Genomic DNA, 14,720 nt, shown 5'->3' with positions numbered 1-14,720 from the left:
GCACCCGGGGTCCATGGGGTCCCCTCGCTGCCCGTGGTGGCTGGGAGCTGGGGGGTCCCCTCGCTGCCCGTGGCGGCCGGGGGCCATGGGGTCCCCTCACTGCCCGTGGCAGCCAGGGTCCATGGGGTCCCCTCGCTGCCCGTGGTGGCCGGGGACCATGGGGTCCCCTCGCCGCCCATGGCGGCTGGGAGCTGTGGGGTCCCCTCGCTGCCTGTGGCGCCCAGGGTCCATGGGGTCCCCTCGCTGCCTGTGGTGGCCGGGGGCTGTGGGGTCCCCTCACTGCCTATGGCGCCCGGGGTCCATGGGGTCCCCTCGCTTCCTGTGGTGGCTGGGGGCCATGGGGTCCCCTCGCTGCCCATGGTGGCCATGGTCCGTGGGGTCCCGATGGCAGCTGGGGGCTCTGGCATCCACCTGCAGTGGCTGGGAGCTATGGGGCCATCTGCAATGGCATTTGGCTGAGGCTTCTCCTCACCCCCCATGGTGACTGCGCACTCCAGGCTCTGCCTGCAGTGTCTGAGAGCTGGGGGCTCCCTCGCTTGCCTGTGGCAGCTGGGAGCTCCAAGGTCTTCGGTGCTGCAGGGTCTATTAGCAATGACGTGGGGCTGCAGGGTCCTCACGCCATCAATGCCTGCTGGGAAATCCTGGGTCCGCTCACAGCGGCTGGGAGCTCTGGGGTCTACTTGTAGGAGCTGGGAGCTGCAGGGTCCATATACAGTGGTGTGGGGCTGTGGGGGCTCCCCCGCCACCCATGGCTGCAGAGGTAGTATATATATTGTGTGAATGGTGCTCACATAACACAGAGAAAGTTGCCTATGCAGCTCACAATAGTAAATAGGGTCAGAGCAGAAGATCTCTTCTTTCCAAGTGGGAATTGTGCAGGGAGGAACAACAGACCTAGTGCAGCTGTGTTGCCACTGTCTACTAGCACTGAAATGGTTCAGAGTGCCTTGGGTCAAGTGGCACCAGTTCTAAAAGTAAGGGTGATTTAGTGCTGTGGTTCTCAAACAGGGGTATCCAATGGTCTTCCAGGGGGTACAGCAACTCATCTAGATATTTGCCTAGTTTTACAACAGACTACATAGAAAGCACTAGCAAATTTGTAACAAATTAAAATTCATATGTTGATCTGTTTATACTGTTCTCTATATACACTGAAATGTAAGTACAATACTTATATTCAAGGGATTTATTTTTATAAATATTGCATCTGATTATGTAAGCAAGTAGTTTTTAAGTGAGGTAAAAAATGGGGGTATGCAAGAGAAATCAGACTCCTGAAAGGGGTACAGGTGTCTCTAAAGGTTGAGAGCCACTGATTTAGTGCAGGTACCACCGGTAACATAGAACCCTGCAAAAGCTTCTAGTGCAGATGAATTTGAGAGCAAGCCAGAGAGAAACCGCTATGGAGCATGCTAGAAAGGGCTGACCCGTCCGGATTGTCTGTACCTGACAAGCTGTCATGTGCTACAGAGGAGCCTGTGAGAGGTATGGCAAAGCAAGAGGGTTTGATTAGTTGCTAGGAGCTCCACATGCTAATCAGGAGGTGTGTGTCTGTAAATAGCGACATAAACATCTTCTAATGGCCAGTGTGCTAAAGCTGTCTCAATTGTGCTTTAATGAAATGGGGACCTGGTTTTAGATTTTTGTTCTTTAATTCTCTGGGGGTGAAACCCATTGTATGAAAACATTCACCGTGGGAAGAAAGCTTGTGCATATTAGCCTGGATGTGTAGCCGAGGACAGTTTTGTTAAGACTGTACTTTCATGGATCATTTCTATAGTTTGTAACTAGAGAAGTGTGGTTGAAAGTGTATGATCTCGCTAACCACAATGAGGAGTTAAAGTGTTCTTTTCTGAGCATGAAGTGAGTGGATAGTGGTGCTTTAATGTATCTGCTGTCTGCTAGTGATGAGTGTTCTTGTTTTCCTTTTGGGAAGCTGAGAGGAAAAGAGCACAGACTGAGTGGTTAGTCCTTATAAAACAAGTTTAAAAATAAATGTTTTGGCTTTTTTTTGTATTATCTGAACTTGTTTAAAGCTTTTCTTCAGTTCTCTTTAAAAAAAGTAAAGGTAGTGTGAAAATGGTGTTTTAGAAGTTTCTAGTTCAGTACTTACTGAAAGAGTTTAAAGATTTCTTTATGCTGCTCTCTCTTTTTTTTCTTGTAATCTATTTCAGTATTTAGGTAGGGTCCTGTGTCTGCATGTTCTTTTCCTTTTCCATTTGCCTCTCCACTTCTCTCTTCTTCCTGTCCCATTTTTGGGAAGCCCCTATTTTTACTTCTCCTGCTCTGGCAGGGGGTACGCAGTTCGCTCTTGGCCCCAAGCCCATCAGACAATCCACACAGGATCTGAGAGTAGCTGTCTCTTGGCCGTATAGTGGGTAGAGGGTTCTAAAGCTGTCTCAGGGTATGTCTACACTATGGGATTATTCTGATTTTACAGAAACCGGTTTTTGGAAACAGATTATATAAAGTCAAGTGCACGCGGCCACACTAAGCACATTAATTCGGCGGTGTGCGTCCATGTACCGAGGCTAGTATCGATTTCTGGAGCATTGCACTGTGGGTAGCTATCCCATAGTTCGCACAGTCTCCCCCACCCATTGGAATTCTGGGTTGAGATACCAGTGCATGATGGGGCAAAAACAGCATTGCAGGTGATTCTGAGTAAATGTCATCAGTCAATCCTCCCTCTGTTAAATCAATGGCAGACAATCATTTTGCGCCCTTTTCCCTGGATTGCCTGAGCAGACACCATAGCACGGCAATCATGGAACCCGTTCAGCCTTTTGTCACCATCACTTTATGTCTACTGGATGGTGCTGACAGACGCGGTACTGTAACACTACACAGCAGCATTCCCTTGCTTTTTGCAAGTTAACAAAGATGGTTACCAGCCATACTGTACCATCTGCTGCTTTGCAAGTTTACAATGATAGTTACCAGTTATACTGTACTGTCTGCTGCTGTCCTGGATGCTCCTGGCTGGCCTAGGTGAGGTTGGCCAGGGGTATATGGACAAAAATGGGAATGACTCCCCAGGTCATTCTCTTCTTTAAGTTTTGTCTGAAGGGAGAGTCAGTCCTGCCTAGACTATCAGGCAAGCCTCCTAAAGAACCAGAGAGACAAACGGTCGTTCCAGCTCAGAGCCCCAGACATCCTGCAGAAATGATGGGCTGCATGCCATTCTAGGGGGTGCCCCTGCAACAACCCCATCCATTGCTTCCCTCCTCCCCCACCCCTCCTGGGCTACTGTGGCAGTTATCCCCCCATTTGTGTGATGAAGTAATAAAGAATGCAGGAATTTGAAACAACACTGACTTTATTGCCTCTGCAAGTAGAGTTCAAAGTGGGGAGGGGAGAAGCCTCCAGCTGCTATGATATTCCAGGCAGGACTGAATCTCCATTAGACAAAGCTTAAAGAAGAGAATTACCTGAGAATCATTCCCATTTTTGCCCAGGCACCCCCAACTGACCTCACCAAGACCTGCCAGGAGCACTCATGGGACAACGATGAGGGATATCAGTCCTACCATACCATCTAGAGAAGGGAAGGGGACACTGCTGTGTAGTGCTGCAGCACCACATCTGCCAGCACCATCCAGTAGACATACAGCGACATTGGAAAAAAAGGCGAGAAATGATTTTTTTCCCTTTGCTTTCATGGGGAGGGAGGGGGACAACATATACCCTGAACCACCTGCGACAATATTTTTTACCCTTTAGGCTTTGGGAACTCAGCCAATAATTCAAATTGTTTTCGGAGAGTGCGGGAACTGTGGGATAGCTACAGACGTCAGTCGCCCCTCCCTCCATGAGCGTCCATTTCATTCTTTGGCTTTCTGGTACGCTTGTCTCAGCTCTCAGCTCTTAAGTTTCAGCACTGTGTCAAGTCCCTGTTGTGGCCTCTGTCTATCATGGCCTTGGAGATTTTTTCAAATGCTTTGGCATTTTGTCTTTTGGAACGTAGTTCTGATAGAACAGATTCATCTCCCCATACAGAGATCAGCTTCAGTATCTCCCGTACGGTCCATGTTGGAGCTCTTTTTGGATTCTGGGACTGCATGGTCACCTGTGCTGATCAGCACTCCATGCTGGGCAAACAGGAAATGAAATTCAAAAGTTCACGAGGCTTTTCCTGTCAACCTGGCCAGTGCATCCGAGTTCAGATTGCTGTCCAGAGTGGTCACAATGGTGCACTGTGGGATAGCCCCCGGAGGCCAATACCATTGAATTGCGGCCACACTAACCCTAATCCGAAATAGCAATACCGATTTCAGCGCTACTCCCCTTGTCGGGGAGGAGTACAGATATCAGATTAAGAGCCCTTTAGATCGATCTAAAGGGCTTCATTGTGTGGACGGGTGCAGGGTTAATGCGATTTAACGCTGCTAAATTTGATATAAAATCGTAGTATTGACCGGGCCAGAGAGAGCAGCAGGTTTCCCCTATTGTTTCCCGCTCTTGTTTTCTTGATTAGTTTCTCCTCTACACCAACTTGTTTGGTTTCTTTCTCAGCCTGGCTAGCTCAGTTGGTAGCGCATCAGACTTTTAATCTGAGAGTCCAGAGTTCAAGTCTCTGGTCAGGTGATAAACTACTCCCCAAGATCTTACACTGTCTTTCTCATGTCCTCTTTGTTACTTTTTCTCTTCAGGATTTTCCCTTTCCTCAGAAGGGCCTTTTTGTGTGTGGGTTTGAAGGGCAACTTCCTGACAGCCCCTCTGTCCTTGCAGCCTGGAGGAATAAAGGTCTCTGGGCATAGAGCATGTTCCTCCCCTGCACGCACGCGCGCACACACACACACACACACACACACACACCTGAAAATCCCTAAGGAATTAGAATCACCTGCTGCCTTCCCCTTTCCTGTTGGATCCCCAAACAAGGATGCTCTTCAGCCTAAACCCATGTCCCCTCTTTTCCCAGTGCCCCTCAATCCCAGCCCTCAGTCCCTCCTATGCGCACTGCTCCTCACTCCCAACCGGAGCCTGCTCCTCTTCACCCTTCTCCTCTGTCCCAACCCACAGCCCCCTCCTATTCCCAGTGCCCCTCAATCCCCATCCACAGGCCCCCTCCTCCTCATGCTGCTCCTCAATCCCAACCCACGGTTCCCTCCTTCCCTCCAGCAGCAGGTGCTTCAGACCCCCTCAGGAAGATTTTCTTGCAAGGTTTCGTGTATGAGCCTGCATGTGGATTTTACAATAAATTGGAAATCTGTTGGGTTGCTTGCTGAAATGATCACTTGTGGCTGGTGTTGGATTCCCAGTCTCCATGTTACAGGGGCAGGAGAAATAAAGGGTTTTTATCCTTGTTGTGTGAATCAAGGGCAGCACAACTGTGCTTGGCAGACCCCGACTGAGGGACTCACCCTCAATTCAATAGCACTTGCTAGGCAGGGGACAGGGGTTCCAAAGCCAAGTGGGCAAAGCTCTGGGTCTCAATACTAAAATTGAGGTGTCAGACCAATGTTAGGACAGGGTGGTTGTGAAGAGATGAGGGAGTCCCTAGACAACATAGTGAGTATGGAGCCTTCTTATTTCCCCCCTTTTCCACCCAGGATGGCAGGTGAACTCTACAGAGGCACCTCTGGGTTTGCACTGACTAAGGACAACAGCTGTGAGTGGGGTGCAGAGAGGGGATGGCTCATGTTAAAGGACTTTTGGTTGCTGGACTTACGAATCGTAGGGAGAAGGACACTGTCCAGCTTATTGGGGGGGGGGGTGAGTCTTTCCCTCGTGGTTTACGTTTATGTGTTGGGGCTGCTGACATGACTTCTGCTAACCCTGGGCTTACATTGCAGTGTAGACATACCCTGAGAGGGCATCTAGACTGTGATAAAATCCCGCTGGCCCGGCTGGCCTGGATGAGCTGATTTGGGATCCTGGAGCTCATACTGGAGCCCAGGCTTGGAGACCCTCACCCCTCATGGGGTCTCGGAGGCTGGGCTCAAGCCCAATTCTCTACACTGTAATTTTATAACCCTGCAGCACAAGCCCCACAAGCCTGAATCAACTGACCCAGGGCTTGAGAATAGTGACGTGGGTGTGTTAATGGCAGTGTAGACATAATGCTAGGCTATGTCCACACTACAATGAAACACCCATGGCTGCCCCGTGCCAGTGCAGGCTCCCAGGCTAGGGCTGTGGGGTGGTAAATTTGCACTGTAGACATCTCAGATCAAGCTCAATACTGGGCTCTGGGACCCCATGAGGTTGGGAGGGAGTTTAGCAAGCAAAAAAGGTAAAATGGCAGGGGAGTATTACCCTGGACTCAATGGCAGTTCTCCATTGGTCTGTCTGCTTTGGGGCAGGGACAATAACACATCCTGCTGCATTCGTTATTTCAAAGGGCGGTTTAGGATTTTCTTTCTCACACACGGTGCACGAAGCAGGACTCAATCCTTGGTGTAAACTAAATGAGCCGCTCACAGATTCTGGCAGCCACAATGAGCATTTGCTGTGAAAGCCCAGACCTGCCCCTGTCCCAGAGGGAGGGGGGATCATCTGTGAGAAGCTGGAACACTGACCTATCAGCTCTTAACTCCCAAACTTTCAGTAATTCTGTTATCAGTGCCTGTGAGTATAATCTAAACAGCCATACTGGGCTGGACCAAAGGCCCATCTAGCTCTGTGTTTTGTCCTCTGACAGTAGCCAATACCAGGTGCCCCACGAGTTACACAACAAGTCACCAGTGGGAGTTGAACCCAGGATTTCCTGTTTACAAGACAGGCACTTTAGGCAGCTAAGCCATGGTGCCTGCCTGTGGCTAAACTACCGTGTCTGCCCACACTGGACTCCCTGCCATCCCCACTGGGGACTGACAAACCTTGCTTGTGTTTGGATTCTGCAAAGCAGAGGAGCAGGTCAGGTTTTCCTTGCAAGCTGTGTGTGTGTGTGTGTGTGTGTGTGTGTGTGTGTGTGTGTGTGTGTGTGTGTGTGTGTGTGTGTGTGTGTGTGTGTGTGTGTGTGTGTGTGTGTGTGTGTGTGTGTGAGAGAGAGAGAATCTGTGGCCAGGTCTGCACTACAAAGTTGTTTCCGCATCATTATATTGCTCAGGTGTGTGAAAAACACACAACGCTCCCTCAGTCAGCAGCTTGTGGCTGGTGCACACACTGCAATGCCACGTCTGGTGACAAAACTTCCCTCTTTTGGTGACAAAATAAAACCACCTTGACAAGAGGCCTAGAGCTTTTTGCAGCAAACTCAAAGTGACAAATTGTCAGTCTAAATGCTGCTGGTCATTATATCACCATAACTGGCCTCCACCAGTATCCCACCAGGCCTGCCGTGAAATCACCTGCCCTGCATTCCTGCTACAGAGCCATGGGCCCCTCCCCTTTCATAGCTCCAGAAAGTTCTGACAGCTGAGCCACTATCTATACCACGATTAGCTTGATAGAACTGCATTGCCAGCCTAAGTAATGTAATTACTCCAACCTAATTTTGTAGTGTAGACCTGTCCAAAGAATCACACACACACCTTGGGACCAAAACTTCACCTACTCCTCTGCTTTACAGAATCCAAACATGAGCAAAGCTTGTCAGGGCCCAGTGGGGATTGGCAGAGATTCAGGTGTGGGCAGACACAATGGCTTAAATAGCCACAGGTGTCATAGTTTAGCTGATTAAAGCACCTGTCCTGTAAACAAAAGATTCTGGGTTCAACTCCCAGTGGTACCTTGAGGAGTGGCTTTGGGGCACCTGGTATTGGCTACTGTCAAAAGACAAGATTCAGAGCTAGATGGACCTATGGCTTAAATTACACTCACAGGCACTGATAATAGAGTTACTGAAAGTTTGGGTGTTAAGAGCTGACAGGTCAGTGGTCCAGTTCCCTCAATGTGGTTTTACCATTTCCACTCGCTAAACTCCTCCCAACCTCTATAAAATTACAGTGCAGACATATGGGCTTGAGCCCAATCTCTGAGGCTCCATGAGGGTTTCTGAACCCAGGCTTCAGTGTGAACACAAATATCTGCACCACAGTTTTTAGCCCCTCAGCTTTAGCTCCAGGAGCCCAAGTCAGATGACCCAGGCCAGCCCTGCTGCCATCTTTATCCCAGGAGAGATGGACTCTAAGGGACGTCTCCACTGCAATGGAAGCCCAGGTGTGGCACGCTGTGCTCAAAGCAGCACCTGCAAGCCCCATATTCACCACTCTCATATAATGATGAGATGGTTTGTACAAAGTCTGCCTGGTGAGGTGTCATTTCAAAAGTCTTGATCTGTTGAACATTAATATCGTGTTGGATTGTGTGTGCTCGCATTGGTTGGGAAGTTATGAAGTTTTGCTCTGTGTGTGTTACTGGGATATTTTATGAGGTTGGGAAATGCCCCCACCAGCCTTTCAGGTGCGACAAGGAGGAGCCAGACTCGCTGCTGGCCCATTGACGGGATCCACACTCCCAAGGACTATCCCAGGAACCGTGTACAATGCAGACTTCTCCGAGATAGCACAGCGACAATGGACACTGCTTGACTCACATTGTAGCAAAGGAGCTTCCTAGCAAGTTGGAAGAAACTATGAAAGGGAGGAAGAGACATCATGACTTGGCCTCTCTCCCCCACAACTCAATACCTGTAAACACATCTGGAGGACAAACACTGAACTGAGATGAATCAGAAGAGAATAATAATAATAGATTCAAATCAACGTCCCCAAACAGAGTAGTATGGGTGTTTCAGCAGAAAATTTTCAGTCTGGGGAATTTTGTTTTCTCAGTCAGACCTTGCCAAGGGAAGCAGGGAGAAAATGTTTGAGTTGCCTCCTTCAGAACAGCTTGGTCTAGACACTAGCTCTGGTTCACTGCTCTGGCCTTGCTCGGGTTGAGGATATTTTAATAATTTGGGGAGGTGCCAGGGTGGTTGAGGGAGATGAGGAGGATGTTCCCTTTTGAGATAAAAACTAAGAAATACAGAACTAGAGAATTTTTTTTTTTTTAGAAATCTGGGATTTAGACATTTTATTTAAAGTAAGGGCGTTCTGAGTTTCTGTTTGCAAGAAGTACCATTGTTTGATCTGTCATTGTACCAAATGGGGAGATGGTTGTCTATAAAGGATGGGTGAAGACTAAATGCATCCAATGAGGATGGGATTCGAACCCACGCGTGCAGAGCACAATGGATTAGCAGCCCATCACCTTAACCACTCGGCCACCTCATCAGAACTGTAAAGAAAAGGACAGGAGGAGAAATCTAAGGCCGGCAGAGACAGGGGCAATAAGGCATTTTTAAATACTAAGCGGAAGCAGGGGCTGAATGAGCTCCCTCCTCACATCTAGTGAGGAGCTGGGGGAAAGACTTCAGGAACAGACGATGTTTGCATAGACAAACCTACTCTGCCTAGATATGCAGCATGATGGGGCCACTTTCCCAAAAATGACCAGTTTTGGCTGGTGGCAGGTTACAAATCACTTTAGGATTGAGTGGAATGAAATGTTATTATCCTTCCTGCATGAGTGAAGGGGAGCAGAACATACCTAGTCGGTCCTGATGGAGGGGTAGGTGGGTGAGGAATAGCTTTTATTGGACTTCATAGAAGTGATTGAGAACATCACCCTAAACCAGTGGTCCCCAAACATTTCACACTGTGCCCTCTTATCCAGTTGGGGGAGGGCAAAACCAGAGCTTGAGGGATTCAGCCCTGGGTGGTGGGGCTTAGACTTTTGGCTTCAGCCCCAGGCCCTAAGAAGTCTAATGCCAGCCCTGGTGACCCCATTAAAACAGGGTTATGACCCACTTTGGGGTCCTGATTCACAGTTTGAGAACCACTGCTCTATGCTAAAGGGAGAGAGTTTTCCTGTGGGTGTAGTTAATCCACTTCCCCAAGAGATGGCAGCTATGTCAGTGGGAGAAGCTATATCGGTGGGTGTGCAAGCTGTGGTGTTTGCCACATTTAACAAGTTTAATCAAACCCCATTTTTAAAACCATCTGGAGCCTGGGAATGGCAAAGGACCTCGATGAAGGAGGGTCTGTCCTTTAAAGTCCTGGAGATCATGAGTCCATGCTTTTGCCATCATGGGAGTATAGCTGAGTGGTAAAGTGCTTGATTGCAGATCAAGTGGTCCTTGATTCAACCCCCAGTGTTTTCTTATAACCTTCTTTCTTTTTTTTAAAAAAAGGAAAACATTTTCATTTTCATTCTCCATTCTGTTCAGGAGCTCCACTGTACAGGGGTGCTTGATATGGATGTAAACACTCAACATTTCACTGTTCAAATGCATAAATACCTAGCAAAGCTGTCTATCAGCTGAAATCAGTTTCAGTCCTCAAAGTGTCAATTTATGTTTTCATCAATTAAACAAAGGTATCATATGGATGTACATTTGCAGATCCCTCTTCTCCAGGAGCTGTGCTGTGCAGAAGAACAAGAGTCACATCCAGCTGCAGTTCAGGAGTCTGATAACCAAAGAGCTGTTGCCAGCTCAAAGAGCCTGAGGCGGAGCAACAGCAGGGTTCATTTCCCGGTGTGCGTAGCACTAATTGACACACCAGGGTGGAGAAGCAAAATCAGGTTTATTTGAGCCCAAATAAGGTGCCAGGGAGAAAAAGCATTCTCAAATCCTGCACACCTGCGTGCAGGCGGGGTCCCAGCATTTATACCCCACTTGTTTGTGTAAGCCTTTTGTTTGGTTTTCCCCCTCACCCCTCCCTTCCCAACAGCAGTTACTTTAAACATTACATTTCAGCGTGTTAGAAAAGTTCTCATTCGCATGCTTATCTATGGCCTTCACAGCACAAACGCATACAGATTTTCCTCCCCCCTCTCCCCCTCCTCCCCACCGCTTCTGCTGTTTTAAACTCCTGCATTTGCAAGCTGAGACAGCTGACAGTTACACATTTTGCTTGCTGTCTGTTAGCATCTTAGGCTGGTTAAAGTTCACAGCATGGAAGACCTCTGGTTCACTCAGGCCTGCAGTCACAACTTTGGTTTACTTAGGCCTAGTGACACCAACAGAGCCAATAAATGTTCTGAGGGCTGGAGAAAAATGCCTTCTAGTGAGCTATTGAACAAGCTCAACCTGTTTCGCTTATCAAAAGAAGATTGAAAGGTGACTTCATTGAAGTGTTGAGGGGCCTTAATGGAGAGAAAAGATTGGATATGAAAGGGCTCTTGAATCTAGCAGAGAAAGGCATAACAAGACCCAGTGGCTGGACGGTGAAAAAAGACAAATTCATATTACAAATAAGATGCAAATATTCAACAGCGAGGATGATTCACCACAGGAACAAGTTACCAAGGAAAGAGGTCGATTTGCCATCTCCTGATGTCATTTAATGAAGACTAGATGCCTTTCTGGAATGTGTTTGCCCCAAAGTAGCTCTTGTGTCATACAGGAGGCCTGTGATATGCAGGGGGTCAGATTAGATGCTCTAATGGTCTCTTCTGGCCATCAAGTCGACTAATTTCTGAAAAACTGAGTGTAGCATTGGGAGCAGCGTCTGATGTTTTCCTGTCTAGCCGGCTTGCTGCCTAGAACGAACGCTCCTTGAATGGGGTGATCCACAGGGAGTAGCTCAAACCTCCAAAGTGCCTGGGCAGGGGCAGGACATTAGCACAGCAAGGGAGGGGTGTGGCAGTGACATCACAAAGGCCTTTTGCAGGACCTCAGACTATTGGTCAAAGGCGGTGGGGAGGTGGTGACCTCACAGAGAGATGCTGACATCAGCCAGGCAGGAGAGGGGCGAGGGGCCAGGGAAACCTCAGAGACCCCTGTGGCTTTGCTTCAGCAAGTCTCCTTCTCCAGGTCTCTCTTTGAGGACTGAGAGCGTATTCGGGTTCACGGACATGAGTGCCAGGAGGAACCTCTTTTGAGTTTTCTCCTTCCCTTTTAGTGATTTTACTAGAAAACAGACGTCCCTGTTTAGAAGGTAAGAGCCTCCTCGAGGTTTGAAACCTGTTCAGTCTGATCCATCTGGTGACAGTTGAATTCTAGGCATGGAAAACACGAACTTAAGGAGGCAGAATTTTATTTCGCACCTGGGATTTTGTCCCATAGAATCACTGTGGTCATTAGGGTTTATCCTTTTTGTTTCACCTTTTCCTCCATCCATCCCTTCCTCCTTTCTCTTTGTCTCTTGCTTCTTTTGTCCTTTCACCTGTTCCCCTCCCAACACCAGGAGCGGTGTGTGTGTGTGTGTGTTGCAGGGGAGTGCTCTGCAGCTCCCACTGTGGGAGGTCCACCCAAAAATGTGGGGCTGAAATAGTGCTCGGGCAGTGAACCCCACCAGTGACCTGGGCCATCCTTTGGGCTCTCTGGTGAGAACCCTCAGCCTCCCGTCCTCAGTCTCTACCCTGATTGGCTGAGCAGGGGGTTATTGACAGGGAGGAGACTCAGGTCCTTGTTCTCTTTTAAGACCAAGGAAATAAGTCAGAACCAGTCATACGTTTGACAAATTTTGCTGCTTCTCTTCATTAATGGTCTCTGAGCAGTTTATGATTCTCTCTAACATTGCAGTTCTCCTCAAATGCTTGCTGAATAATTACTGTGCACTTTTGTTGGTCTGGAGCTCATCTGAGAGCACTTTATTCAGGTCATTCAATGTGTGAAATTCAAGGTCTGATGGTTAGTTTGAAAATCAGGGCTCTTGGGTCCTACTCCCAACTCTGCCACTGGCTGGCTGTGTGACCTCAGACAAGTTAATTCTCCTTTCTCAGCCTTAGCTTCTCCCTCTTTCAATGATGATCCGCTCCTACCTACCTCACGGTGGGTGGAGGATGGGGGTCCATTGGAGAGTGTCACTAGGAGTATCAGAGGGGCCGTGTTAGTCTGGATCTGTAAAAGCAGCAAAGAGTCCTGTGGCACCTTATAGACTAACAGACGTATTGGATCATGAGCTACTGCACATGGCTAAGCAAAGAGAACAAACCCCCAATCCCCCCCTGTGCTTTGGGAGCCAGGTTTGCGGTGGGAATCCTGTAGTTCAGATGACTTCACACCTGGGCATTGGGATTCTTTACCAGTTTCTCTGGCATTGGGGCAGTTTTGTGGTGATGGCCGAGTGGTTAAGGCGTTGGAGTTGAAATCCAATAGGGTTCCCCTGCGCAGGTTCAAATCCTGCTCACAGCGAGGTCTGTGTTTTAGCCAGTCCCTCACCCGGGCAACACCTCTGTACAACCCCCTGAGACACTCTCAATTCTCTCCCCACCCCAAGGAAATCCTGTTCTGCTCCTTTCATAGAGATCCCTGGGACACCCCCTCACACTGTGTCCCTGAGGGGTCAGGCAAACTCTCAGCACCTGAAGCCTTGCTGACAAGCTCTTTCTCTTCCCCTTCAGCGCCTCCCACTTGCCAGTGACCAGCTGTTCAGTGGGGTGCAGGAGGCGCTGGGCGGGGAGGGGGAGGAGCAGGGAGAGGAAGAGGTGGGAGAGGGAGAGGAATGGGGCAGGAAGGTGCAGGACTGGAAGAGATGGGACAGGGGTGGGGGCTTGGGGGAAGGGGTGGAGTGGGGGCAGGGCCTGGGGAGGAAATGGGGGATTTGTCACAGACCCCTCTAGGTCCGGCCCTGAAGGGAAGCACTGACTATCACAGTGACAATAGAAGTGACCAGCATTGTGGGGGAGGCTGAGGGAGATCCGCACTCACCAGGTCTCTTCTCTCCCCCACAGTGAGCCAGACACTGCTCTCTCCTGGCTCTCACTCTAGCAGCTGGATGCCAAGGAGTCATTTCCCCACAGGAAGTGCATTGAGTGCCCCTGTGGTGCTGGGGGGCTGGCGCTGCTGCTGCCTGTGGGGCTGGCAGGGGGGCTGATGTCTGCACAGACTCTCAGCTGCCAGGCCGGAGGGGGCACTTGGGACCTTACCAGACTGGCTCAGTGAAGATGGGGAGTTGACAGAGCAATACAGATGCTCTCCAGAGCACGGAGCAGCAGCCGCCCATGCAGCCAGGCAATGAGCATTTCCCACAGCCTGGAGCCGAGGGGGAGGCGGCAGCTGCTGTTCCAGCTCCTCGGGGACAGGCCCTGTCAGCCAACGGCCACTTCTTACTCCCCACAGCTAAGGGTGTCGGGTTCCTCCGGTGGGGCTGTGGAGCAGCCGTTCGTTTTCCTGTCCTTTTTGTGTGCAACTGCTGACAAACACATCCCAGACAGAGAAGCAACAGGCCAAAATACTTCCATACAGCTGCTGAAGTAGCTCAGTTGGGAGAGCGTTAGACTGAAGATCTAAAGGCCCCTGGTTCAATCCCAGGCTTTGGCAGGCCCTTTCTTTGGTCTTTGTGCAGTGGTGCCTTGTTTTCTGGGAGCACAGCAGTGCCTGCACCCAAGGTGAGTTCCTGAGCTTGGGCTCTGCAGTAGGAAAACATAGAATGGGCTTCTGCCCCTAGTTGGCCCACCTGACCTTTAACAAGAAGAGATGGGAGCTGTCTTTCCCAACATGGCAGGAAGGGAGTGAGGCAGGAATGGTGCCAGAGGGCTGCTGGGCAGTGACAGGCAGAGAGTGGGGATGGAAGCTCCTCTGCACAGCTGAGCAAGGGCAGTACCAGGGAAGGGGCCATCTGTAAAAGTGACCCAGCAACACCTCTCCTCCTCTGGGCACCTAGAGCAGAGGCGGCTGGTGCTGACAGCTCCAAGTGAAGGCTTAAAAGCTACAGAGCAACTGAGGGCAGGGCCAGAGGAGGGCAGGACCATGCCTATGCATGGCCACCAGACGGCCACAAAGACACCCAGCCAGCCTGCTCCCTGCCATGCCAAGCCCCCACTGAAGACGTGCTTAATCCACT

At 49.7% G+C, this 14,720-nt stretch overlaps 4 non-coding genes across 4 annotated transcripts; 3 read left to right on the top strand and 1 right to left on the bottom strand.

The window, feature by feature from the left end:
* The first annotated feature begins 1,749 nt into the window (after window positions 1-1,749).
* On the top strand, window positions 1,750-1,966 carry LOC120394327. Its single transcript, XR_005592260.1, has one exon. It is a non-coding gene; the product is annotated as a small nucleolar RNA U3 (small nucleolar RNA).
* Window positions 1,967-9,079: 7,113 nt separating this feature from the next.
* Window positions 9,080-9,161, bottom strand: TRNAS-GCU. Its single transcript has one exon. It is a non-coding gene; the product is annotated as a tRNA-Ser (tRNA).
* A 3,826-nt stretch (window positions 9,162-12,987) lies between these two features.
* On the top strand, window positions 12,988-13,069 carry TRNAS-UGA. Its single transcript has one exon. It is a non-coding gene; the product is annotated as a tRNA-Ser (tRNA).
* Window positions 13,070-14,124: 1,055 nt separating this feature from the next.
* TRNAF-GAA lies at window positions 14,125-14,197 on the top strand. The gene has a single exon. It is a non-coding gene; the product is annotated as a tRNA-Phe (tRNA).
* The last annotated feature ends 523 nt before the right edge of the window (window positions 14,198-14,720 follow it).

Source organism: Mauremys reevesii, unplaced genomic scaffold, assembly GCF_016161935.1.
Source record: "Mauremys reevesii isolate NIE-2019 unplaced genomic scaffold, ASM1616193v1 Contig51, whole genome shotgun sequence".
Lineage (NCBI taxonomy): Eukaryota > Metazoa > Chordata > Testudines > Geoemydidae > Mauremys > Mauremys reevesii.
Note: the sequence above shows the minus strand (reverse complement) of the source record. Positions and strands in the feature narration are given on the sequence as shown.